Genomic DNA, 27,059 nt, shown 5'->3' on the forward strand with positions numbered 1-27,059 from the left:
CAAAGTACTCCTATTCCAAGTGTCATAAACTACATACTACTTCCCTCTAAGTTTTCCTCACAGTCATTTACAGCACTGAAGGACATTTCCACTGTGTCCTGAAGCCACTACGTAATTTCATGCACTTGCTTAAGTTCTTCCTTCTGTTTGGACAACCCTCCCTTTCCACTGTGCCTCCTATCAACCCAGTGAACTCTTAGTCACTCCTCAAGGCCCAGCTTAAATATTATCTCCTCTCTGTAGAGTTACCTCATCTTCCTATCCTCACAGAGAGAATTAATTGATCCTTCCTTTGTGCTCCCAAGGTCCTTAATATATTTCCCTACTGTGATATATTTCCCACTATCTCACTGAATTTTAGTTTACCATTTAAATTAGTTAATATACATATAAAGTTCTTAAAATGGTGCCGGACACGTGGTAACCGTTACATAAGCACTAGCTATCATTATAGTTAACACTGTTATTGTTGTCATTACTGTTTGTATATATGTCTCCCCTATCAGCACTTGACATTTCTCAAGGGCAAGGACAACATCTCATTCATTTTCATTTCCCCAGTGCCTGGCACAAGATGTAGTATACAATAGAAATTCAAAAAGTATTCACTGAATTAAGTTTCCTTAGGACAGTGGGAACTGTCATATCCAAAGCTGGAGCATGATGCTGACTCTGACCTTTCTAAGCTTATTCATCTTGAGCTAAACCTCTGGCTGCTCTGCCCCTCAACTGATGTAGTCAGTTGGGTGATATAGCCATTGCCAGTGAAATCATCCATAATAATTGAGGTAATGCAATCTGTGGTGTACAAAGAAAGCATTCCAAACACCCTCTCAGAACTCATACTCAATAGGAAAATAAATAATTTATTTGATATTGGTTCACTGCCAGCATGTCTGAACAATCTTTACCACGGACTTGCAATAACGTTTGGTGACTTTATTTCCATCAGGTAAATAGTTGGATATTACTGATTACTTCATCTTTTCCTCAAAATCAAGTATGCTTGAGGTAATGATAGGGAAATGTACCAAACCAATATCCACAATGACTTTTTTTAGTTTAGGAAGAATTAAATCTCTCTTTCCAATACCCGTCATATTTATGACCAAAGATGTCAATATATCATGCTTTCAACTGAGTCAATTTTCTACTGAAATGAATGTACTGCTCTTCTTTCTCAATTCAATTCTGTGGAGCTAGTTATAATAAGTTACTAGTGTAACTACGTTACACTAGTTTTAGTCATTTCTCATCTAGAGATCCAAATCATATCCAGATGATTTATAAACCTGAGCCAGCTTCCCAACCAAAAACATAGTCTTAAAACCTACACAAAGGCCAAAGAGTACATATCTTGACACTTGTCAGTGAAGTTACACATATCTGTAAATCCTAAAAATAATCTGGATTACTCACTAAGTGTGTGTGTGGTTGGCAGAAGGGAGCTATGGAGTAGGACAACTGAGGAAAATTATTTCTACCTGCATTAACTTTAGAAACAGGCACTTGCCCATGCTGCCAGGCTCCCTTTTGCTTACTCAGGGAGCAGGTCTAGGCAATGGCATCCCTTGGTTCCAGCCTACATATTTCCCAGCAAGCCACCTACCCAGCAGGTGAATATCAGAAAAGCCTAGGATGTGAAGAAAGAGAGACTTCCCTGGTGGCGCAGTGGTTAAGAATCTGCCTGCCAATGCCGGGGACACAGGTTCTAATCCCTGGTCTAGGAAGATCCCACATGCCACAGAGCAACTAAGCCCGTGCACCACAACTACTGAAGCCCACATGCCTAGAGCCCGTGCTCCACAACAAGAGAAGTCACCACAATGAGAAGCCTGTGCACCGCAGCGAAGAGTAACTCCCCCTTGCCGCAACTAGAGAAGGCCTGCACACAGCAACAGAGACCCAACACAGCCAAAAATAAATAAATAAGTAATTTTATTTAAAACAAAAAAGAGTCTTGATCCTTTCAGTCCTAGCTCTTCTTCCAATGCAGTGGCCATACTGTTCCCAAACTGAACTTCCTTAGCCCATGGCCCTTGTAGGATTTCATCTTTCTAGAGCAGAAAGCCACTCAGGAAACTTACATGACCATTTCAACTTATGCCAGACTGTCTTATTGACCAAGAAATTGTTAAAATCTGCAAAGAAACTTCAGAAATTATTCAGTCAAGAGGCTGAAGCTATCTCTGTTAATCTGCTGAACTAATTCTATGTGGGCTTAGGATTTCCATGGAACAGGTAGGGTTTACAAGCATTCTTGACCTTTCTCTACCGCCCAATATTGTCCTGTCCATTTAAGTTAGACTGAAGCTGCACAGATTATATATATAAACAAAGATGCATATATGTATGTAAACAAAGTGTTTCTGACTAACTGAAGCCCTTATACTAGATTTGAGCCTTAAGATTACAGGGTGAGGTCCTAAAATTGATGAAAGTCTTTGTAAGAGTCTGGTCAAGGGCTGAGGAACAGAAGCAAATGGACATTGAGAGATGAGGCATAAGCAGGACAGTCTGGGGGCTTAGAGGTCAGTGTGGCAGAGGTGACCATTCACTGACTTCTGCAAAGAGACTGGCAACATTCTGGTGCCCCAAGCACTGGTATTTGGTGGGACATAAGAAGACAACATGCTTGGAGTGGACAATGCCATATCCACAATGGACGCTTGCAGCATAAAGAGTGGCAAGACTTCCTCAAGCAGCTTTTCGTGTGTGATCAGTAAAGGGGGCTGGAACCAATCCTCCTGGTGATCAAAACAATTCCATTTACAATGACATCAAAAAGAATAAGATACTTAGGAATAACCTAACTAAGGAGGTTAAAAACTTTTACACAGAACACAACTATACATTGCTATAAGAAATTAAAGATACAAATAAATGGAAAGATATCCTGTGTTCATGGATTAGAAGACTTAATATTAAGATGTCCATACTACTCAAAGCAACCTACAAATTCAATGTAATCCCTGTCAAAATCCCAACCACATTTCTTGCAGAAATTTAAACAATTAAATTCATGTGAAATCTCAAGGGACCCCAAATAGACAAAACAATTTTGAAGAAGAACAAAGTTGGAGACTCACACTTCCTGATTTGAAAATATATTACAAAGCTATGGTAGTCAAAACAGTGTGACAGTAGCATAAAGACAGAAGAAATGGACAAATAGAATAGAAAGCCCCAAAATAAACCCTTGCATACATGGTCAAATGATCTTCAACAAGGAAGCCAAGACCATTCCATAGGGAAAGGACAGACTTTTCAACAAATGCTGTTGGAAAAGCTGGATATCCACATATGAAAAAGACAAAATTGGAACCATATTTTACACCATATATCACAATTAACTTAAACAAATTAAAGACCTAAAATGCAAGACCTAAAACTGTAAAACTTCTAGAAGAAAACATGGGCACAGTTTTATGACATTGGATGTGGCAACAATTTCTTGTCTATGACATCAAAAGCACAGGCATCAAAAGCAAAAATAGACAAATGGGACTACATCAAACCTAAAAATTTTGTGCACCAAAGGACACAATCAACAGAGTGAAAAGGAAACCTAGGAAATGGAACAAAATATGTGCAAAACATATATCTGATAAGCGGTTAATATCCAGAATACACAGAGAACTCAAATAACTCGGCAACAAAAAATCAAATAGTCCTATATAAAAATAGGCAATGGACTTGAATAGATATTCCTCCAAGAATGGTATACAATTAACCAACAAGCATATGAAAATATGCTCAACATCACAAATCATTAAAGAAATGCAAATCAAAACCCCAATGAGATATTGCCTCATGCCTGTCAGAATGGCTATTATAAAAAAATAAAATAACAAGTGCTGGTAAAGATGTGGAGAAATTGGAACCCTTGTGCACTGTTAATGGAATTATAAAATGGTGCAACCAGTACGAAAAACAATATGAAACTTCACCAAAAAATTAAAAATAGAACTATTATATGATCTAGCAATCTCACTTCTGGATGTATATCTAAAAGAACTGAAAGCAGGGTCTCAAATAGATATTTGCACACCCATATTCATAGCAACACTATTCATAATAGTCAAGAGGTAGAAGCAAACCAAATGTCCATTGATGGATAAATGGATAAACAAAATGTGCTATATACAAAAATGGAATATTATTCAACCTTACAAAATGGAGAAAATCTTGTCACATGTTACAACATGGATGAACCTTGAAGACATTATGCTAAGAAAAATAAGTCAATTACAAAAAGACAAATACTGTATGATTCCACTTACATGAGGTATCTACAGTAGTCAAATTCATAGAAACAAAAAGGAGGATGATGGTTACCAGACCCTGGGGGAGGGAAAAAGGGAAGTTGTTTTTAATGGATATAGAGTTTCACATTTGCAAGATGAAAAAGTTCTGGACAACTGTTTTACAATAATATGAATACACTTAACATTATGAAACTTTACACTTAAAAATGATTATGATGGCAAATTTTGTGTTATATTTTATTTACCGCACTTCAAAAAAAACTGAAAAAATATACTGGTAGTCACTGTATTTGATGAACTAGTTTGTATGCACATGTGAGACACATCTTTCGTGGGGGGGGGGTCACAGAAATATCTGTGGGAACATTTTAAGGAACTGAATTAATGCCAGGAAAAGTTTCAAATATCATTTTGATTTGGAAATTAATATAAATGCATATTTATTTAATTATAAATAATTATAAGTATATTACACATAATATAATGTATATTAATGCATGTATAATACAAATATAAAGATGAGCCCATTTTGTCATTCCATGATAAGACCAGGATACATTTATTGACATTCCATGGTAGTTTTTACCCATAAGGATGACAAAGAACATTCCTTTCCACACTTTACAAATAACTTCAGAGATTTGGCCAGCTCTAAACATCACAACATGTGTCCCCAAATATTTGTATTACCTTGTGTATTATAGCTCCATGTTATCATTTTATATATATATATATTAATATATGTAAATATATATACCATAACTTCTCAACACTAAGGGAACAATTCGTGGTTTCAGAATAGACACAAATTATTCCTGATTGTAATTAATAATGTGATGGACTCAGAGGAGACAATAATTCATGAACCTGATTTGAAGAGGTGCCTTGGGGATTCTTTGGCACTAAAAGCAAGTCTACTCTATATCAATCCATCACAGCTGAGGAATAATATGTCATGAGATTGTTAGCAAGACCAAAAAGACAAGTCTCTTGAGGTATAATGGAAAAATTAAGTTGAATTTTATTTTAAAGCAAGTCATAAAATCTGCTTTTGGATCTGTCAAAGTGTATGACAAATCCATTTAAAACTTACCTATCAATCCAGTAGTTTTTATAACTAGCACCTTGATAAAAACCTCTACTCCCATTCCCACCCCACCCCCCAAAAATCCTAACTATTCACTATTGGGATGAAAGGTATGTTAGAATGAGAGAATTAGAATCAGGGAGACAGGAGAAGAGGTTGCTTCTTTAATCACATGGGATGACAAGGGTGTACTAAACCACTCGCCAGAGGTCAGTTCACTGAGCTCATATCAAAAGCACATCTTTATAAAAATTAATAATGTTCTACCTTTCCAGTTATCTGGTTGTTCCACTCCAGTGTATTTCATTGGTTCAAACCTTCTGATTTCACCTACCGCTCAGTGTCCAAGATAAACTCCACCCTTCGTGGTGAACTCCTTTGTTTACTGAAGCTCAGAAAAGCAGGATGGAAATGCATATTAGATAAGAATCTATGGTCCTTTTATGAAAAATACGGAACTATTCAACTTCAAAATATCTGTTCCTAAGATACCAGTAGGGACACTTGTAGTTCTAATATTGGATAAAAGTAGTTGGAAATAAACTGGAAAGGAGGAATTAGGCAGAAGAGAAAGAAGAGATAGAGTTTTATTTTATTTTGTTTTATAAGAATTTTGTTTGTTTGCTATGAGTAAGAGTTATTGAGACAATATCTACTAGCAACTAGAGATATATAAATAGAAGTTGAGAAAGAGCTTAGAGCTAAAAGTCTTGATTTGGAAGTCCTCAGCACAGGGGTTGCTTAAAGCCAACCCCTTATCAGAATGGATAAGATTTTCCTTTCTGAAGTAGAAAGAATAGAAAAATAGACTCAGAGGGCATCAACTGCACCTTGGGGAAGGCAGAGAGAGACGTAGAGGAAGGGGATAGCACGGTGGCACTGAAGGTAATGAAGTAGACAATGTTTCTCGTGATGGAAGAAGGTTCTGCTTTCACTTTCCTCATTTTTGAGGGCCAAGGAAGCATCATATAGTCGCACCAGTCCCTGAGGAGGACCTAGGAATGGAGTCCCAAGCTATCCATGGTCAAAAATTAATGAAGTGTGAGAAAAAAATATCTTTGCCCAAGACAGGAACCAAGTTGGGTCAGGGAAAATAAAAACTAGGAGAAGTTGTATGAGGGAGAACAACAAACCTAAATCTGAATCATGTCACAGGAAAAGGTCAAATGAGAAATAAAGATGACCCTTTGAACAAAATTACAGACACTGGGCAGACTGGGGTCCTGACTTCTCCAGAACCAAACATTACTTGGAAGGACTCAGGGATGCTCTACATTTCAGGTCTGACTAGCCGTTTGTGTGAACAGAGTTCTGAGGGCTTCACAGTATACCACACATAGTGGTTAAGAGCACCAGATATAGCATCATATAGACTTCCAGTCACATCCTGGATCTGTCACTTACAGCCCTGTGACTTTGGAATAATTACCTATTCTTTCTGAGACTCAGTTTCCTGATCTATAAAATGGAGATGGTAAGAGCGTATATGTCATAGGACTGTAGTAAGAACTTAATGAGATAATGTATGGGAAGCACTTAGCACAGTTCTAGCACATTAACAAATACTCAAGAAAGATATAAAATAGCCTAAGCCTTACTGATTACATTTTCCCACACTGAGGACCAAAATTCTTTCCAGTCGATTTGGGAGAAGCTATTGTAAATAAAGCTCTGTAACATGCTGAGCCATAACTTTCATTTTCCAATACTCATGTAGTGGCACACAAATGCACTGAATCCTAGGTTGGGGAAGACAACCTATTTTGCCTGGGCATCCTCTATAATAAGCAAAGAGGAACTACCTATCTTTTTTCTGGTAGGCTAGTGCTCTCCAGTGAAAAATGCAATGATAAATAGGGCATCTAAGAAGTTACAAATTTCCCCAGCAATGTTATTATAGCAATGTTATTACTCCAGAAAGCATGGGAGCCAAAATGAAAATCAGACCTGTCATGGCTAGTCACAAATTCTCAGAAGTAAGAAGGTAATTCTGGGACCCTAGACTTAAATTTGGACAGCAAATTTGCTTATATACTAGCTTTATGAAAGGATATGAGGAAGAATAATCCCACTCTACAAAAGGAGAAACAGAGGCTTAATGAGATTAGGTGGTATGCCCAAAGACACACAGTGTAGCTGGGTATTTGTAAAGCTTTCTAGAGACCTGGCATATTTTGAACACCTTGCTATGTTTGGAAGATCCTCTAAGTTGTATCTCATATCGAGGTAGAACCTAGAGAAATCACTACCCCAACCCCCTTAGAAGGTAACACATGGACATGTGTTCTAGACTCCATGTGTGACTAAGATTCAGAAGTAAGAAACTTTATAAAGGAGGAATTCATGATTCATTTCTGTGGGTGACAGAAAAGGTGTCCAGATTTGGGGGTCAGGAACAACTGGAAGGCCAAGTTTCTGGTGCAGAAGTGGCACTGGTGCTGGGGAAAGTGCCCGTGTGTTGCTGAGTTTTGGACATGGTTCCTGGGAACTTAACCTCAGCCCTGTTTCTCCAGTCAGGCCGATGAATCTATGAGCTTCCCGATAACATTTTAACAAACTTTTTCCGCTTAGCCAGCCATAGTCAGCTTCTGGTGCACGCTTCTAAGAACCTTGATGGAGTGAGTCAGTAGTTGAACTATAAAAGTTATATTACTTTCAACATAAGATGTTTCTTCTAAAAGAGCTTATCTGTTTATGGTCATAATGATAATTCTTAGTTCATCAGAATAGACCATACCCCAACAATTCCAAATAAAACAAGTATTATAATTCACTTTGCATTGCAAAGGCTATCCTATGGCTATGAGTGAACCGTGCCAAAGAAGTCAGCCAGTTTTGTCCAAAAATCAGTCAACTCACCAGGGGAAAAAAAATTCAGTCAAAATAAGTTAATTTTTTCACAGTGTATGACCAATATATTCTTCTGATCAATTGAATTTTTCTCTTTTTCAACCAACAGCAGCACTAAGAAAAGACATAGCTTTAAAAATTATTTCCTCACTATAAATGTAATATCCTCAGTATGTAAAACTGTATAGAGTTATGGGCAATAAACTTTTCCCTGAGAAAGGGAAATTGAGCAGATACCTTCCTTCTATCAACACCATATTGGATTGCTGGGTAAAATAAATAGCATCTCAGTGATACCATTTGAAAACACTAAGCAACTTAACTCTAGCCACTCCACTACTATCTCCCTAAATTCTCCAACAATTTTCCCTAAAGAAAAAAAAGAGAGAAAGAAAACACCATCTGGTAGTTTTTAGGACTATTTGGAAATTTTTGACATTACATCATCATCATGTCAAGGAAGTCCAAGACACTTTGTCTGGAAACCGCACCACTAGAGAGTCCCTTTACCCATAGTGGGTCCACTTCCTCAGTTTAGCATTATCTAGACATCATCTTCCAACATTTCCCCGAGCCGTAAATGGTTATGCTTGTTTTGCTTCCCAGACCTGGGCCTCCTGAGTAGCTTACCAACACCCAATTTATCCCAGACCCCTACACAAACCCCATGTTCTGCATACACCAAGACCACTCTCAGCATCACCTTCTCCCTTACCAAAGAGGATTTAAAGCCTTCCCCAAAAACCTGTCTTTTGAACATTTTTGATCCTTCTTTAAATATTATCTAAAATTAAAAATACCAACATGGAACAATGTACTGCTTGGTCTTCAAACTACACAGTTTCCACTAATACCTCTACTGAAAATTATTAAGTAACCAAAGACAACTGGTATACCTGGACCCCAGAGCCAACACCACGATGAATGGATTAGGGAAAGTCTCTTTGTTTCTCTGGACTTTGTTTGCTCAGTTGTGGAAAAATGATGTTAAACTAAGGTCTAAATATTTGTTTTTATAGTACATTTATTTACTACAAAATTATGCATTTTGTTTATATTTAACTCTATCTCAATCTAAGATAAATGGTTATATTCATCTCTAAAAGAGTATAGGTATTAATTCTGCATATTCAGAGGTCAAGCAGTTCAAGGTGATGTAGATTTCTAGAAGTTTGTCCCATGATCCTATAGCATGAAGAAGCAAGAACTGAAGTCCTCCATTTCTGGATACCAAAGTAGAACCAAAGATCCCAGAATTTTTGATCTTTGACAATGCACTGGCTACAAACAGGCATAACCGGATTTCTGTCCTGAGTTTTCCAAAGGTGTAACAGACTATTTACAACTCTTTCAAGTAAAACTTCACAGTCATTACCATCGGCCTCTCTTGTGAATATATCTGGGTTTGTAGACAGCACAGGAAATAATGACATTCACTCCTCACATTGATCCAGCTGCTAGAGCAAGAAGAATCAATACACATTACTGCAACGATTAGCTGAATTATCCATTCGAAGAAATCAGCTTCTATTTAGGCTGACGAACAAAATATCTCTAAATCTTCAAAAGAAGTTTGAGGGCTGGGGAGAATATTTAAGTCACAAAGAAAGTCAACATTGGGGAAATTAGATGGAAAAAGCAAAAGTCTTAAAAGTAGGGCAACCAAGTAATTTGAAAGGTTCAAGGGCCTATTCTTTCTGCCACGGCAGCCGCCCGAGTGGATGTGATGATCTCTAGGTAGAACAACACCACAGCATAATATGGGCTCTCAGATAGGAGCTGCTTGTTCTTCCAAATTGCCACCAAGTGAGAATATAAGCATCACTCTTATTTCCACTGTTACTTCCAGAATATTCTTCTTCCACTCTTATGCAAAAGTCTCTCAAGTCATTCATTTCTTCCCTTAATGAAGACCACTGTCCTAGTTTCCCACCACACTCCTGATCACGGCCTCACGTTCACTGAGAATTTTGACTTCTGATTATAGTTTTCCTCCCTACTCCTCATACTACCACCATTCTGGTAGATCCCCAAATTGGTATGGACAACCTATACAGGTCGAGCTCAGACAGTTCCTTGATTTCCTCTGTACCAGTGACCTTTATCTCATCTCCACAGTAAAACTCAACGCCATGGCCAACACTGGACCTTCCTGGTCAGCATGCAGAACTGCTCTACCTCAAATCAGACTCCATTATTCCATTTCCCGACCAAAACTTCTACTCAACTATAGATCACTTACCATCTTATTCCCCCCCACACCCATTTTTCAACTTTACCACTATCTGTAGTATCTTGAGCCCTCTAATTTTTCCCAAATAATCACCAGTTCCTAGATTCACAGCATATCCTACATATCCTGGATCCCCTTGGGCATGGTCACTCCTGAGAGTCACACAGTTAGCAGGCTTATTGTCTTGATTTGCTGCCTTATCTCACCCTGGATCAATCTAATCCTCTGCTTTTACCCTCAAGTATTTAGGAGCTTGATTCTGAAATGCAAAATTAAGAATTTAGCTTTGTAACTACTAAAACATTAAATAAACCACTGAATTTTGAGACACTGGATCTTAGAAAGAATCTAGTTCAAGTCCCTCTCAATTTACAGATGAGGCAACAGAAACTCAAGGAGGTGAAATAAGTGATAAAGGTTACAGAGTTCATTAAGCAGCAAGGTTGGAACAGAATCCCAGGGTTCCTGGCCTCCTGGCTCCAAGCTTAAAGCTCTTTCCTTTATGCCACATCACCTCCCCTGGCTGGTCAATCACTGACAGTTGTCAAGCAGGAGCTTGAATAAAGGGCATTTTACTGTCTGAGTTTGGGAAGCTACACCATATAAACATCCTTTAAGACATTAGAATACATTCTCTGTGTTTTCTTTCATTTTGTTTTATCAATCACTCCTTTGTCTACCTGGGGAAAATAACCCTTAAATACCAGCAATACAGTGATTACAAATAATCTATAAGAATCAATAAACCTACAAATTAGCACTGAATTCTAAAGCTAATTCCCTATTTCAAAAGTTCTCAATCCCAATGGACATCAGCATCGCCAGGGGAGATTTTTTTTTTTTAACAAATAGAGATTTGGATTCTTCTACTGTCATCCAATATAAACAATGGGACACATTATATGTGCAAATTCTGATCTTAAAAATATCTCCAGCAGCATAGTATTTCCATTATTTAACTTGTATATTATATAGAGCAGTTCCTTTGCAACCACAGGGGATTCGTTCCAGGACCCCCTGGAACGAATAACAAAATTCACAGATGCTTAAAATGCTTAGATAAAATAGCATGGCATTTGCATATAACCTACTCACATCCTCCCATATACTTTTTTTTTTCGGCACGTTACTTCATTCATTTACATTAAATCTTAGAGACTGTGCCATATCATTACCAAAAAAAAAAACCCACTCTTTTCATTCTTTTTATTTTATTTATTTTTCTTAACATCTTTATTGGAGTGTAATTGCTTTACAATGGTGTGTTAGTTTCTGCTTTATAACAAAGTGAATCAGTTATATATATACATATGTTCCCATATCTCTTCCCTCTTGCATCTCCCTCCCTCCCACCCTCCCTATCTCACCCCTCTAGGTGGTCACAAAGCACGGAGCTAATCTCCCTGTGCTATGCAGCTGCTTCCAACTAGCTATGTATTTTACATATGGTAGTGTATATATGCCCAGGCCACTCTCTCACTTTGTCGCAGCTTACCCTTCCCCGTCCCCGTGTTCTCAAGCCCATTCATTAGTAGGTCTGTGTCGTTATTCCCGTCTTGCCCCTAGGTTCTTCATGACCTTTTTTTTTACTTAGATTCCATATATATGTGTTAACATACGGTATTTGTTTTTCCCTTTCTGACTTACTTCACTCTGTATGACAGACTCTAGGTCCATCCACCTCACTACAAATAACTCAATTTCGTTTCTTTTTATGGCTGAGTAATATTCCATTGTATATATGTGCCATATCTTCTTTATCGATTCATCTGTTGATGTACACATAGGTTGCTTCCATCTCCTGGTTATTGTAAACAGAGCTGCAATGAACATTGTGATACATGATTTTTTTGAATTATGGTTTTCTCAGGGTATGTGCCCAGTAGTGGGATTGCTGGGTCGTAGGGTAGTTCTATTTTTACTTTTTTAAGGAACCTCCATATTGTGCTCCATAGTGGCTGTATCAATTTACATTCACACCAAAAGTGCAAGAGGGTTCCCTTTTCTCCACACCCTCTCCACCATTTATTGTTTGTAGATTTTTTTATGATGGCCATTCTGACCAGTGTGAGATGATATCTCATTGTAGTTTTGATTTGCATTTCTCTAATGTTTAATGACGTTGAGCATTCTTTAATGTGTTTGTTGGCAATCTGTATATCTTCTTTGGAGAAATGTCTATTTAGGTCTTCTGCCCATTTTTGAATTGGTTTGTTTGTTTTTTGATATTGAGCTGCATGAGCTGCTTGTAAATTTTGGAAGTTAATCCTTTGTCAGTTGCTTCATTTGCAAATGTTTCCTCCCATTCTGATGGCTGTCTTTTCATCTTGCTTATGGTTTCCTTTGCAGTGCAAAAGCATTTAAGTTTCATTATGTCCCATTTATTTTTGTTTTTATTTCCATTTCCCTAGGAGGTGGGTCAAAAAGGATCTTGCTGTGATTTATGTCATAGAGAGTTCTGCCTATGTTTTCCTCTAAGAGTTTTATAGTGTCTGGCCTTCCATTTAGGTCTTTAATTCATTTTGAGTCTATTTTTGTGTATGGTGTTAGGGAGTGTTCCAATTTCATTCTTTTACATGAAACTGTCCAGTTTTCCCAGCACCACTTATTGAAGAGGCTGTCCTCTCTCCACTGTATATTCTTGCCTACTTTATCAAAGATAAGGTGACCATATGTGCATGGGTTTAGCTCTGGGCTTTCTATCCTGTTCCATTGATCTATATTTCTGTTTTTGTGCCAGTACCGTATTGTCTTGATTACTGTAGCTTTGTAGTATAGTATGAAGTCAGGCAGCCTGATTCGTCCAACTCCATTTTTCCTTCTGAAGATTGCTTTGGGTATTCGGGGTCTTTTGTGTTTCCATACAAATTGTGAGATTTTTTGTTCTAGTTCTGTGAAATATGCCAGTGGTAGTTTGATAGGGATTGCATTAAATCTGTCGATTGCTTTGGGTAGTAGAGTCATTTTCACAATGTTGATTCTTCCAATCCAAGAACATGGTATATCTCTCCATCTATTTGTATCATCTTTAATTTCTTTCATCAGTGTCTTATAATTTTCTGCATACAGGTCTTTTGTTTCCTTAGGTAGGTTTATTCCTAGATATTTTATTCTTTTTGTTGCAATGGTAAATGGGAGTGTTTTCTTAATTTCACTTTCAGATTTTTCATCATTAGTGTATAGGAATGCAAGAGATTTCTGTGCATTAATTTTGTATCCTGCAACTTTACCAAATTCATTGATTAGTTTTCTGGTAGCATCTTTAAGATTCTCTATGTATAGTATCATGTTATCTGCAAACAGTGACAGCTTCACTTCTTTTCTGATTTGGATTCCTTTATTTCTTTTTATTCTCTTATTGCTGTGGCTAAAACTTCCAAAACTATGATGAATAATACTGGTGAGAGTGGGCAACCTTGTCTTGTTCCTGATCTTAGTGGAAATGGTTTCAGTTTTTCACCATTAAGGATGATGCTGGCTGTGGGTTTGTCATATATGGCCTTTAGGATGTTGAGGTAAGTTCCCTCTAGCCTACTTTCTGGAGGGTTTTTATCGTAAATGGGAATTGAATTTTGTCAAACGCTTTTTCTGCATCTATTGAGATGATCATATGGATTTTCTCCTTCAATTTGTTAATATATTGTATCACATTGATTGATTTGCATATATTGAAGAATCCTTCCATTCCTGGGATAAACCCCACTTGATCATGGTATATGATCCTTTTAATGTGCTGTTGCATTCTGTTTGCTAGTATTTTGTTGAGGATTTTTGCATCTATGTTCATCAGTGATATTGGCCTGTAGTTTTCTTTCTTTGTGACATCTTTGTCTAGTTTTGGTATCAGGATGATTGTGGCCTTGTAGAATGAGTTTGGGAGTTTTCCTCCCTCTGCTATATTTTGGAAGAGTTTGAGAAGGATCGGTGTTAGCTCTTCTCTAAATGTTTGATAGAATTCACCTGTAAGCTGTCTGGTCCTGGGCTTTTGTTTGTTGGAAGATTTTTAATCACAGTTTCAATTTCAGTGCTTGTGATTGATCTGCTCATATTTTCTATTTCGTCCGGGTTCAGTCTTGGAAGTTTGTACTTTTCTAAGGATTTGTCCGTTTCTCCCAGGTTGTCCATTTTATTGGCATAAAGTTGCTTGTAGTAATCTCTCATGATCCTTTGTATTTCTGGAGTGTCAGTTGTTACTTCTCCTTTTTCATTTATAATTCTGTTGATTTGAGTCTTCTCCCTGTTTCTCTTGATGAGTCTGGCTAATGGTTTACCAATTTTGTTTATCTTCTCAAAGAAACAGTTTTTAGTTTTATTGATCTTTGCTATTGTTTCCTTCATTACCTTTTCACTTATTTCTGATCTGATCTTTATAATTTCTTTCCTTCTGCTAACTTTGGAGGTTTTTTGTTTTTTTTCTAATTGCTTTAGGTGTAAGGTTAGGTTGTTTATTTGAGATGTTTCTTGTTTTTTGAGGTAGGATTGTATTGCTATAAACTTGTCTCTTAGAACTGCTTTTGCTGCATCCCATACTTTATATGTCGTCATATTTTCATTTTCATTTCTTCTAGGTATTTTTTGATTTCCTCTTGGATTTCTTCAGTGATCTCTTGGTAATTTAGTAGCATATTGTTTAGCCTCTATGTGTTTGTATTCTTTACAGTTTTTTTTCCTATAATTGATATCTAATCTTATAGCATTGTGGTTGGAAAAGAAACTTGATCCGATTTCAATTTTCTTAAATTCACTAAGGCTTGATTTGTGACCCAAGATATGATCTATCCTGGAGAATGTTCCATGAGCACTTGAGACAAATGTGTATTCTGTTGTTTTTAGGTGAAATGTCCTATAAATATAAATTAAGTCCATCTTGTTTAATGTACCATTTAAAGCTTGTGTTTCCTTATTTATTTTCATTTTGGATCATCTGTCCATTGGTGAAAGTGGGGTGTTAAAGTCCCCTACCATGATTGTGTTACTGTCAATTTCCCCTTTTATGGTTGTTAGCATTTGCCTTATGTACTGAGGTGATCCTATGTTGGATGCATAAATATTTACAATTGTTATATCTTCTTCTTGGATTGATCCCTTGATCATTATGTAGTGTCCTTCTTTGTCTCTTGTAATAGTCTTTGTTTTAAAGTCTATTTTGTCTGATATGAGAATTGCTATTCCAGCTTCCTTTTGATTTCCATTTGCATGGAATATCTTTTTCCATCCCCTCACTTTCAGTCTGTATGTGTCCCTAGGTCTGAGGTGGGTCTCTTGTCGACAGCATATATATGGGTCTTGTTTTTGTATCCATTCAGCCAGTCTATGTCTTTTGGTTGGAGCATTTAATTCATTTACATTTAAGGTAATTATCGATATGTATGCTCTTATTACCATTTTCTTAATTGTTTTGGGTTTATTTTGGTAGGTCTTTTCCTTCTCGGTGTTTCCTACCTAGAGAAGTTCTTTTTTTTTTTTTTTTTTTGTGGTATGTGGGCCTCTCACTGTTGTGGCCTCTCCTGTTGCAGAGCACAGGCTCCGGACACACGGACCCAGCGGCCATGGCTCACGGGCCCAGCTGCTCCGCGGCATGTGGGATCTTCCCGGACTGGGGCACAAACCCGTGTCCCCTGCATCGGCAGGCGGACTCTCAACCATGGCGCCACCAGGGAAGCCCAAAAAGTTCTTTTAACATTTGTTGTAAAGCTGGTTTGGTGGTGCTGAATTCTCTTAGCTTTTGCTTGTCTGTAAAGGTTTTAATTTCTCCATCAAATCTGAATGAGATCCTTTCTGGGTAGAGTAATCTTGGTTGTGGCTTTTCCCCTTCATCACTTTAAATATGTCCTGCCACTCCCTTCTGGCTTGGAGAGTTTCTGCTGAAAGGTCAGCTATAACCTTATGGGGATTCCCTTTTATGTTATTTGTTGTTTTTCCCTTGCTGCTTTTAATATTTTTTCTTTGTATTTAATTTTTGATAGTTTGATTAATGTGTGTCTTGGCATGTTTCTCCATGGATTTATCCTGTATGGGATTCTTTGTGCTTCCTGGACTTGATTAACTATTTCCTTTCTCATATTAGGGAAGTTTTAAACTATAATCTCTTCAAATATTTTCTCAGTCCCTTTCTTTTACTCTTTTTCTTCTGGGACCCCTATAATTCGAATGTTGGTGCATTTAATGTTGCCCCAGAGGTCTCTGAGACTGTCCTCAATTCTTTTCATTTTTTTTTTCTTTATTCTGCTCTGTGGTAGTTATTTCCACTATTTTATCTTCCAGGTCAGTTATCCGTTCTTCTGCCTCAGTTATACTGCTATTAATCCCTTCTAGAGAATTTTTAATATCATTTACTGTGTGTTCATCATTGTTTGTTTGCTCTTTAGTTCTTCTAGGTCCTTGTTAAACTTTTCTTGTATTTTCTCCATTTTATTTCCAAGATTTTGGATCATCTTTACTTTCTTTTTTCTGAATTCTTTTTCAGGTAGACTGCCTATTTCCTCTTCATTTGTTTGGTCTGGTGGGTTTTTACATTGCTCCTTCATCTGCTGTGTGTTTCTCTGTCTTCTCATTTTGCTTAACTTACTGTGTTTGCGGTCTCCTTTTCACAGGCTGCAGGTTCGTAGTTCCCCTTGTTTTTTGTGTCTGCCCCCAGTGGCTAAGGTTTGTTCAGTGAGTTTTGTACGCTTTCTGGTACAGGGGACTAGTGTCTGAGTTCTGGTGGATGAGGCTGGATCTTGTCTTTCTGGTGGGCAGGTCCACGTCTGGTGGTGTGTTTTGGGGTGTCTGTGACCTTATTATGATTTGAGGTAGCCTCTCTGCTAATGGTTGGGGTTGTGTTCCTGTCTTGCTAGTTGTTTGGCATAGGGTGTCCAGCACCGGAGCTTGCTGGTTGTTGAGTAGAGCTGGGTCTTGGCATTGAGATGGAGATCTCTGGGAGGTTTTTGCCATTTGATATTATTTGGCTGGGAGGTCTCTTGTGGACCAAGTCCTGAACTTGGGTCTGCTACCTGAGAGGCACAGCCCTGACGCCTGACTGCAGCACCAATAGCCTGTCATCCACATGGCTCAGAATAAAAGGGAGAAAAAGAAAGACAGAAAGAAAGAAAGAAAGAAAGTTATTAAAATAAAAAATAATTATTAAAAAAAAATTTTTAAGTAATAAAAAAAAAAGAAAGAAAGAAGAGAGCAGCCAAACCAAAAAAAAATCCACCAATGATAACAAGTGCTAAAAACTATCCTTAAAAAAAAAAAAAAGACAGACAGAACCCTAGGACAAATGGTAAAAGCAAAGCTATACAGACAAAATCACACACAGAAGCATACACACTCACAAAAAAAGAACAAGGAAAAAAAAATGTATATCGTTGCTCCCAAAGTCCACCTCCTCAATTTGGGATGATTCGTTGTCTACTCAGGTATTCCAGAGATGCAGGGTACATCAAGGTGATTGTGGAGTTTTAATCCGCTGCTCCTGAGGCTGCTGAGAGAGACTTCCCTTTCTCTTCTTTGTCCACACAGCTCCTGGGGTCAGCTTTGGATTTGGACCCGTCTGTGCGTGTAGGTCACCTGAGGGCGTCTGTTCTTCACTCAGACAGGACGGGGTTAAAGGAGCCGCTGCTTCGGGAGCTCTGGCTCACTCATGAGGGGAGAGGGAGGGTCACGGAATGCGGGGCGAGCCTGCGGCGGCAGAGGCCGGCGTGACGTTGCACCAGCCTGAGGCGCGCCGTGCGTTCTCCCGGGGAAGTTGTCCCTGGATCCCGGGACCCTGGCAGTGGCGGGCTGCACAGGCTCCCCGGAAAGGGTGTGGATAGTGACCTGTGCTCGCACACAGGCTTGTTGGTGGCGGCAGCAGCAGCCTTAGCGTCTCATGCCCGTCTCTGGAGCTCCTTTAAGCGGCGCTCTTAATCCCCTCTCCTCGCGCACCAGGAAACAAAGAGGGAAGAAAAAGTCTCTTGCCTCTTCGGCAGCTCCAGACTTTTCCCGGACTCCCTCACGGCTAGCTGTGGTGCACTAACCCCTTCAGGCTGTGTTCACGCAGCCAACCCCAGTCCTCTCCCTGCGATCCGATGGAAGCCGGAGCCTCAGCTCCCAGCCCCGCCCGCGCCGGCGGGTGAGCAGACAAGCCTCTCGGGCTGGTGAGTGCTAATCAGCACCAATTCCCTGTGCGGCAATCTCTCTGCTTTGCCCTCCGCACCCCTGTTGCTGCGCTCTCCTCCGTGGCTCCGAAGCTTCCCCCCTCCGCCACTCGCAGGCTCCGCCCGCGAAGGGGTTTCCTAGTGTGTGGAAACCTTTCCTCCTTCACAGCTCCCTCCCACTGCTGCAGGCCCCGTCCCTATTCTTTTGTCCGTGTTTTTTCTTTTTTCTTTTGCCCTACCCACGTACGTGGGTAGTTTCTTGCCTTTTGGGAGGTCTGAGGTCTTCTGCCAGTGATCAGTAGGTGTTCTGTAGGAGTGTTCTACGTGTAGATGTCTTTCTGATGTATTTGTGGGGAGGAAGGTGATCTCCAAGTCTTACTCTTCAGCCTTCTTGAAGCTCCTCCCTCTCATACTTTAAGTCACCTCCAGATTACTTATAATACCTAACACAATGTAAATGTTATGTAAATTGTTGTAAATACAATGTAAATGTTATGTAAATAGCTGCCACCACAAGGCAAATTCAAGTTTTACTTTTTGGAATTTTCTGGAAAATTTTTTTTTTTCAAATATCCTTCATCTTTGGTAGGTTGAATCTGCAGATGTGAAACTTGTGGATACCAAGAACCAACTGTATATATTAAAATTACTATTTGGAAATTCTTAAGAAAAAGTGAGATAAAAAATTCTGAGACATTCCCCTCTCCAGATCTAAACATCAGCAAGTTCTGGTAGTGAGGCCAAGTTATCAGGAAATTTTTTAAATTTTCCCAGGGAATTCTGTTGCCCATCTTGGTTGAGAATATTTTGTCTCATGTAGCAACAGCCTTAAAGAATGAAGTGGGTAGGATCTTTTGGGATCCTATTTCTTAAAAAAACAACATAATCTAGAAACTTAAGCTGAACATTCCCAAACTGGGCATGTATAGAAATCAACCTAGGTCCAAAGCTCACACCTACTGTTACTCAGGTGTATAATTCAACCATACAGAAAGCTTATTATAGATTGTGATGTCATTATATATAATGTTAGTGGCCTCATACAACATCTTCCTATGGTTTTCCTTATATTGCATTTTTGTGTGACTTTATCTGTATGACATTGGGTATGTCAAAACTGCCCTGAGATATTATTTCCTCATCTGTAAAAATGAAAATCTTGAATTACTCTTCGTCTGAAGATCTGTAGTCACTCCCAGCTGCTCTTTCCTCATATGCCCTCTAAAGACTCCCTCCTGGCCCAGGTTCTGGTAAGACAGATCAGTTAAAACCATATTTTACATATACAAGACCAAATTGAAATACAAGTATTAATATTAGTATTAGTATTTAGCACTTACAATAGGCCAAACACTGTGCTAAGTATTTTAAAATATTATATTACAGTTAATCCTTTCAAGTCCTTACAGAGGCAGAGACCGTTACTGACCACATTTACAGATGAGGAATTAGATTTAAAGAGGTTAGATAGTTTTCCCAAAATGGCAAAGTCAGTGGCAGAACCAAGATTCAAACCATATCTGGCTGATTCCACAGCCCTCTCTTCAGTTTTATTCCTCTTCATGTTTAGAAACTCAAATAATTAGATATTCCAGTGAGGACTGCCTCATGACCACATTATTAGGAATTTGAATAACTGGATTTTGAATCAATAAGTTATGACTCTCTTTTGTTTTTACAGAACCTTAACCCTTTGAGCCTTACAGAGACCACTGTTTTCCATTACAGAAACATGCTCGCACACACACACACACACACACACACACACACACACACTCTCCAAAGAGCCAACGGATACAGTTTCTGAATATTTCTGCAGGATGCGGTCTCTTAAAGAATGCCTACTCCAACTCTTTTTTACATATAGATGGTGAAACTGAGGCTCAGAGTCGTGCCTAAGGTCACAAATCTAGTTAGAGGCAGAGCTGGGATCCCTCTCTACTATTCATGCTGCTTCTAACAGTTAGGCATTACCAAGTTCTTTACAGCCACAAATGATTTTTTAGTACACTCATCAATTTTTTAAAGACACTGGTAAAATCCCATTAGTGTATTTATGTGCAACAAAGCTGTTTCTATGTAGCAGAGAATAGTTCAAAAATCATGCTACTTTGTCCTTCAAAGTCACATACAACCTTAAGAGTACATGAAATTCTGAAGATGAATTTTTTTTTCTGGTGTCTCCATGTGGAAAAAGCCTGGTTGTGTTGGTTTTCTTTTTTTGCGGTACACAGGCCTCTCACTGTTGTGGCCTTTCCCGTTGCGGAGCACAGCCTCCGGACGCGCAGGCTCAGCGGCCATGGCTCACAGGCCCAGCTACTCCGCGGCACGGGGGATCTTCCCGGACCGGGGCACAAACCCGCATCCCCTGCATCGGCAGGCAGACTCTCAACCACTGAGCCACCAGGGAAGCCCCTGGTTGTGTATTTTTGTGTGTGTTGTTTCTTTTGAAATTATCTAATCAGACCAAACTATATGCAGCTTTTGGTTCTTTTATATGAAAGTCAGTTGCTCTTTGCTAACCATTCCTTCTTCTGAACTATCCAGATTCCTTTTGTCATAAGGCTATAGAGCACTGAGTCTTGTTCCCAAGTGATACTTTAAGGAGATGCCCAATGCACAGAGTCAGTCCTCATCGTGGCTATGTCTGAAAATGTCCCATGCATGTTTCCTGTTCAAAAGAGAAGATTTCTACAGTTCATTCACTGAGCATACTTCAGCACCTCCTGGAGACATTGTAAAAATTAGGTGCTGGAAGCAAAGAGATGAGCAAAGCAGAGGTCACGTCTTCAAAGAACTCATAGTGTGCCAAATAAAACGGGTGTACACAGACAATGCAATAGAATTTGATAAGTCCTATGACAGACATAAATTCAGGATGTGTGGGATCTCACAGAAGGGGCATTTAACTATGCTTCCAAATGGATATGAGACATGAGGTAGGTCCTGAAGGATGAACAAGAATTCTCTAAAAAGAGTAGATGAAGAAGGAAGAGGGAAGAGCATATGAAAGGACATGAAGCAGAGAACATGAAAAATATTTAGGAAAGTGGAATCAGCGAAACATGGAGCTGAAAGGTGGGCAGTGTCTTTGTCATAAGGGGCTTTTTATCCTATGGACCTTGGGAAGCCTACTGACCATTCCATTCATTGATAACTTGTACTCTCCTAATTGTCTTCTCCATCTCAAAGTCCTGTTATCTTCTGGAACAACTTCTATATCCAACCCATTAGGCTTCACTTTACTTAGCCTTTACTCAACTCTAATGACATCTATGTCTTTGCTTCATCTTTGTGCCAGAAGGAGTCTTCACTCTTCCTTACTAGTGTCTCAAAAAAAAAAAAAAAAAGGGCGGGGTTATCCCTTCCTTTGTACAGCACCATTTTTCAACCTGTGCTTTTAAGCCCATCCTCTCCCTGCATCTTTGAGTCATTGCCCATAAACTGTCCTCTCTCCCTCTTCTTTTTCCAGGTCAACACATTAGTTTGAACACTTTGCTATGTACCCTCTCCATTCATTTATTCAGTATGTCATGCTTATTACCAAAATCCGCACTATGCATTAGGACCTCAAAAGATGAATAAGAAGCAGATGCAGTCCTCAAATAGCTCAGCCCAACAAAGAAAAGAGACATAAAAACAGATAAAAGTAAATGTAATTAATTTAGCCCACACAGTACAGTATGTGACACAGTTCAACAGAATCATCCTGAATGTCTGCAATTAGTGCAGGGTTTATCTGTATTATCCATGAAGTGCCAAGAGGATCTGTCTTTATTCTTTTTTAATCCAAGAAGGAAGCAACTCTGCCCACTGAATAATATTTACAGTGATCCACCTACAGGCATTGAGAATACCATTTGTAGCATTCCAAATCTGCTCTTACTTCTTTCTTCCCCAACTCAGTTAATGATACTGGCTTTTCAAACCAAAAATCTGGGAGTCATCCTGGATACCTACAACATCACCTGTGTCTAATCCATCAAGTCTTAGTCTTTGAACCATATCTTAAATCCATCTGCTTTTAGCCACCTCTATCATCAACCTTCATGATATCTCATCTGGACACTGCAATTACTACCAAACTGGTGTTTGCACTTCCACTGATGCTGCCCTCAGCTCACCAATCAAAACAATATCTTTAATTGTAAATATCATGCCGGAATTCCGCTTTAAAACTCTAAGTGGTTCTTATTTCTTTCATAAACTTAATATGATATGGCCAAAATGCCTGAGGAATCTTTCCTTTCTCTGCTTATCAAATATGAAATACACAACACCTCCCTTGCTCACCATGCTCTGACCCACTTGCCCTTCCTTAAGAGCACCAAATCAGTTCACACCTCAGAGCACTGACACAGGCAGATCCAACTGCCTAGAATGCTTTTCAACACAATCTTCACCCAGCTAATTCCTACTTATCCTTCAGAGTTCAGTTTCAATGTCACTTTGTAGGGAGCCCTCAACAACTCACAAATCTGGATCATATCTCCCCTCCATCTCCTACAGCATCCTAGCCTTTTCCCTCAGATTTCAGAGCACAGTATGTAGTCAGACATGTATCTGTGTGAATATTTATTTAATATCTCTTTTCCCCAATAGACTGGATGCTCCATGTGAGCAAAGCCTACATGTGTATTCTTTACAACTATATAAGCAACATTTCACATAATGCCTGATACAGAATGGGTGTTCAAATAAATATTTGTAAATGAATGAATGAATGAAAAAGAAAGCTAGGAAGGAAGAACAAAAAGAGAACTACAGTGATAATCACATTAGAGAGACAGGTATCACATAGTCATTCCAGAATCATTTTCAGTTCTCTGTAAGTTCTCCTCACCTTTCCTTTTTTTATCAGCTTTATTGAGATATAATTCACATACCATACAATTCACCCATTTAAAGTATACAATTCAACAGCCTTTTGTTTATTCACAGAGCTGTGTGAATAACCCTAACCTCACTCCACATCCTTTAACACTCACTCCTGAAATCCTTCCCCTCAGCCCTAGGCAAACACTAATCTACTTTCTCTATAGAGTTACCTATTCTGGATATTTCACATCAATGGAATCAGAAAGTATGTGGCCCCCTGTGTCTGGCTTCTTTCATTCACCATTAATACTTTCCAGGTTCAGCCATTCACACTACATGTTGTAGCATGTATCAATATTTCACTTCTTTTTACCTGCCAAATAATATGCCATTGTATGGTATACTACATTTTATCTATCCTTCATTAGTTGATGGACGTGGCTGTTTTATCTAATGTGTGGAAACCAAGAGAGAGTCAAGGAAGCACTGGTGAACGCTATCTGGAGGTTCACTAGAGGCTGCAGAAAAAGAATTAGAAGTACTGTTAGAGCTCAGAATGACTAAGTAGATGAATTTTTCTGTATTTCATGGACTACAAATAGTCCTCTGACACTACCATTCCATCACTGAGCTCTTCTGTCTACTATTTAAACTAGTTTTTTTTCTTTTTAATTGAAAAAAGAAACATATACATAGGGAAACAAGTGAAACAGAATCCAATGTATACAATAAAAGGTAAATCTCCTTCCTACTCCAAATCCACCCATTCCACTCCCTGTAGAACCACTATTAGAAGTTTCTTGGGTACCCATTAAAATATCTTCCATTTACAGGCAACAAACACACGGCTCTGCATCTTGCTTTGTAATGATAGAGATATTTCTATGTTAGCACAAATGTATTTATATCTTACTCTTTAATAGTGGTGTAATGTTCCATGGTATGAATCAGCCAGAATTTACTTAACTGATCTCCAATTGATAGTTACATTTTGGTACTGCTATTAGAAACAAGGCTACAGAAACATTTTTGTTCATAACTTCTTTGACCACTTATCTTAGGATAAATTTCTGGATGTGGAGTTACTAGGTCACAGGATATGTGTCCATCTTCAATTCTATTAGCATCCAACTGCTCTCCAAAATGGTTGCACCCATATTTCTCTCATCTACAATGTTCGAGGTTAACAGCTTCTTCACTCTTCAACACCAGATATTATCAAATGTCTAAATGTTGGCAATCAGGTAAGTATCTCCTTGCTTTTCTTTGCATATCTTTAACTGTAATGCTGAATATCTTTTATATCTGTATAACCCATTCATATTTCTTTCTCTATGAACTGCCTATTCTTAGCCTGTATTTCTAATAAGTTATTAGGTTTTTTTTTCCCCCATATTAAATCATCTACTGCTGCTTTGGTTTAAAATGACTGTTATAGAAAATAATATCTTTTCTTTCTCAAGAAATATAAGAACACTTGAGAGTTTAAGCTATTCCCCATAGATTTATAAAGCCAAGATTATTTTATAAGTCACATATTCTGTTTTTACCACTGCAAGGAAAGCCACAAAAGAAATCTCATATTTTTACATTTATGGGGTTGTTTCAAATTTCATAAGCCTGATTAGAGTATGGAAAAACTTTCAACACCTACTAGATAAATATTTAATATTAAGGTAGACTCCCTTGAATTTTCACTACCTATTTATTTCCCTTTTCTCTATTCTTTTGGCAAGAAGAATATTCTCCTTCTTTGATTCTTCTGTAATGAATTTCCCTTTTTATTTGACCATTTAGTCAATAAATTCTTAATCATCAAAGAGTTCTTGACTTAAGGTGGATACTCCAGAAATATTTACGGGAGTCTTGAACCAGTATATGGATACTGGCAGGCCTCCTTCAGAATGCTGTTTCATTCATATGTCTGCTACTCTGGGTAAGAACTTACAAGGATATCAAGTGATGCTCCCCCATTTTCTGATAATAAAATCATGGGTCCATTCCCATTTTATCCTCATTGTATACTATATAGATGCTTCAGAAAAATCCATGACATTTTCTTGCACTTAGTTTATATGATATTTCCATACCTATCTATCATACTAGACTGGAAGCCCCCTGAAAGCCAATCTGTGTCTAATTCATATCTATGCTTACTGCCAGCATAGACCCTAGCACATGCAAAGGCCTCTGTAAATACACTGAATGAATGAAGAAACAAAGTTGTATTAGCTATTCACTTACTACAAGTTAACACAAGAACAGAGGCAACTCTTCCCCCTTCACACTTCATTTGTGGAGCATTCCCCAATAGACCCTCTCCCCCAGAAGCAGGAAGATAATCAGGTCTTTCTGAAGATAATCAGGAAAAGCTTTTAAAGCCTAATCAACCATTGTAAGATCTCCCTCAGTGGTTATTATAAGCTAAATTACAGAAAATCCAAGCTTGAAATATTTTATAAGACAATTTAAAAGATTTAATAGGATACTGAATTTTCAAAACAAAACTGATCTCTTTCCCTGGTTGTATGATGTATTGTTCATCTTCAGCCCAAAAGACGTAACTGATTATATGAAAAATACATAACTAAAAGTGAAAGTTGTTAGAAACTAAGATCTCTAAGAAGCCAGGGTGACTTGGGCACATCTGTGCAGCTGTTTCTAGCTCCTTCCATCCTGAGATGGTCATATTTTTGCTTTCTTAGTACAGGAAAGCCTCTGGCCGGAAGGGCATCAGTACGCAGCTCAGCATCAGGAGAGAAGTCTCCTAGAGATGCAGGAGCAGGCTTCATTCCCACCTTGAATCGTTTTCTTCTATAACTGCAGCTTCTATAAGCTGGAAAAGGCAGAGAAAGGGAGGAGATCTTCAAGACGGTGGAGGAGTAAGATGTGGAGTTCACCTTCCTCCCCACAGATACATCAGAAATACATCTACACGTGGAACAACTCCTACAGAACACCTACTGAACGCTGGCAGAAGACCTCAGACCTCCCAAAAGGCAAGAAACTCCCCCACGTACCTGGGTAGGGCAAAAGAAAAAAAAGAAAAAACAGAGACAAAAGAATAGGGACGGCACCTGCACCAGTGGGAGGGAGCTGTGAAGGAGGAAATGTTTCCACACACTAGGAAGTCCCTTCACAGGTGGAGATGAGGGGTTGGCGGGGGGAAGCATTTGAGCCATGGATGAGAGCACAGCAACAGGGGTCCAGAGGGCAAAGTGGAGAGATTCCCGCACAGAGGATCGGTGCCAACCAGAACTCACCAGCCTGAAAGGCTTGTCTGCCCACCCGCCAGGATGGGCAGGGGCTGGGAGCTGAGGCGCGGGCCTCGGTCAGATGCCAGGGAGAGGACTGGAGTTGGCTGTGTGAACACAGCCTGAAGGGGGGCTAGTGCACCACAGCTAGCTGGGAGGGAGTCCGGGAAAATGTCTGGACCTGCCAAAGAGGCAAGAGACCATTCTTTCAGGGTGCACAAGGAGAGGGGATTCAGAGCACCACCTAAACAAGCTCCAGAGATGGACACGAGCCACAGCTATCAGCTCAGACCCCAGAGATAGGCGTGAAATGCTAACGCTGCCACCAAAAATCCTTTGTGCGAGCACAGGTCACTACCCACACCTCTCCGGGAGCCTGTGCAGCACACCACTGCCAAGGTCCAGGGGTCCAGGGACAACCTCCCCAGG

General features: G+C 39.0%; 1 long non-coding RNA gene across 1 annotated transcript; it reads left to right on the forward strand.

Moving 5' to 3' along the window:
* Window positions 1–2,753: 2,753 nt before the first annotated feature.
* Window positions 2,754–22,334, forward strand: LOC113629317 (uncharacterized). The gene is made up of 3 exons (XR_003436496.1): window positions 2,754–2,821; window positions 13,954–13,957; window positions 22,322–22,334. It is a non-coding gene; the product is annotated as an uncharacterized LOC113629317 (long non-coding RNA).
* Window positions 22,335–27,059: the final 4,725 nt, after the last annotated feature.

This window comes from Aethalodelphis obliquidens, unplaced genomic scaffold, assembly GCF_003676395.1.
Source record: "Aethalodelphis obliquidens isolate GAN/ISIS:26980383/991018 unplaced genomic scaffold, ASM367639v1 scaffold26, whole genome shotgun sequence".
NCBI classification, from domain to species: domain Eukaryota; kingdom Metazoa; phylum Chordata; class Mammalia; order Artiodactyla; family Delphinidae; genus Aethalodelphis; species Aethalodelphis obliquidens.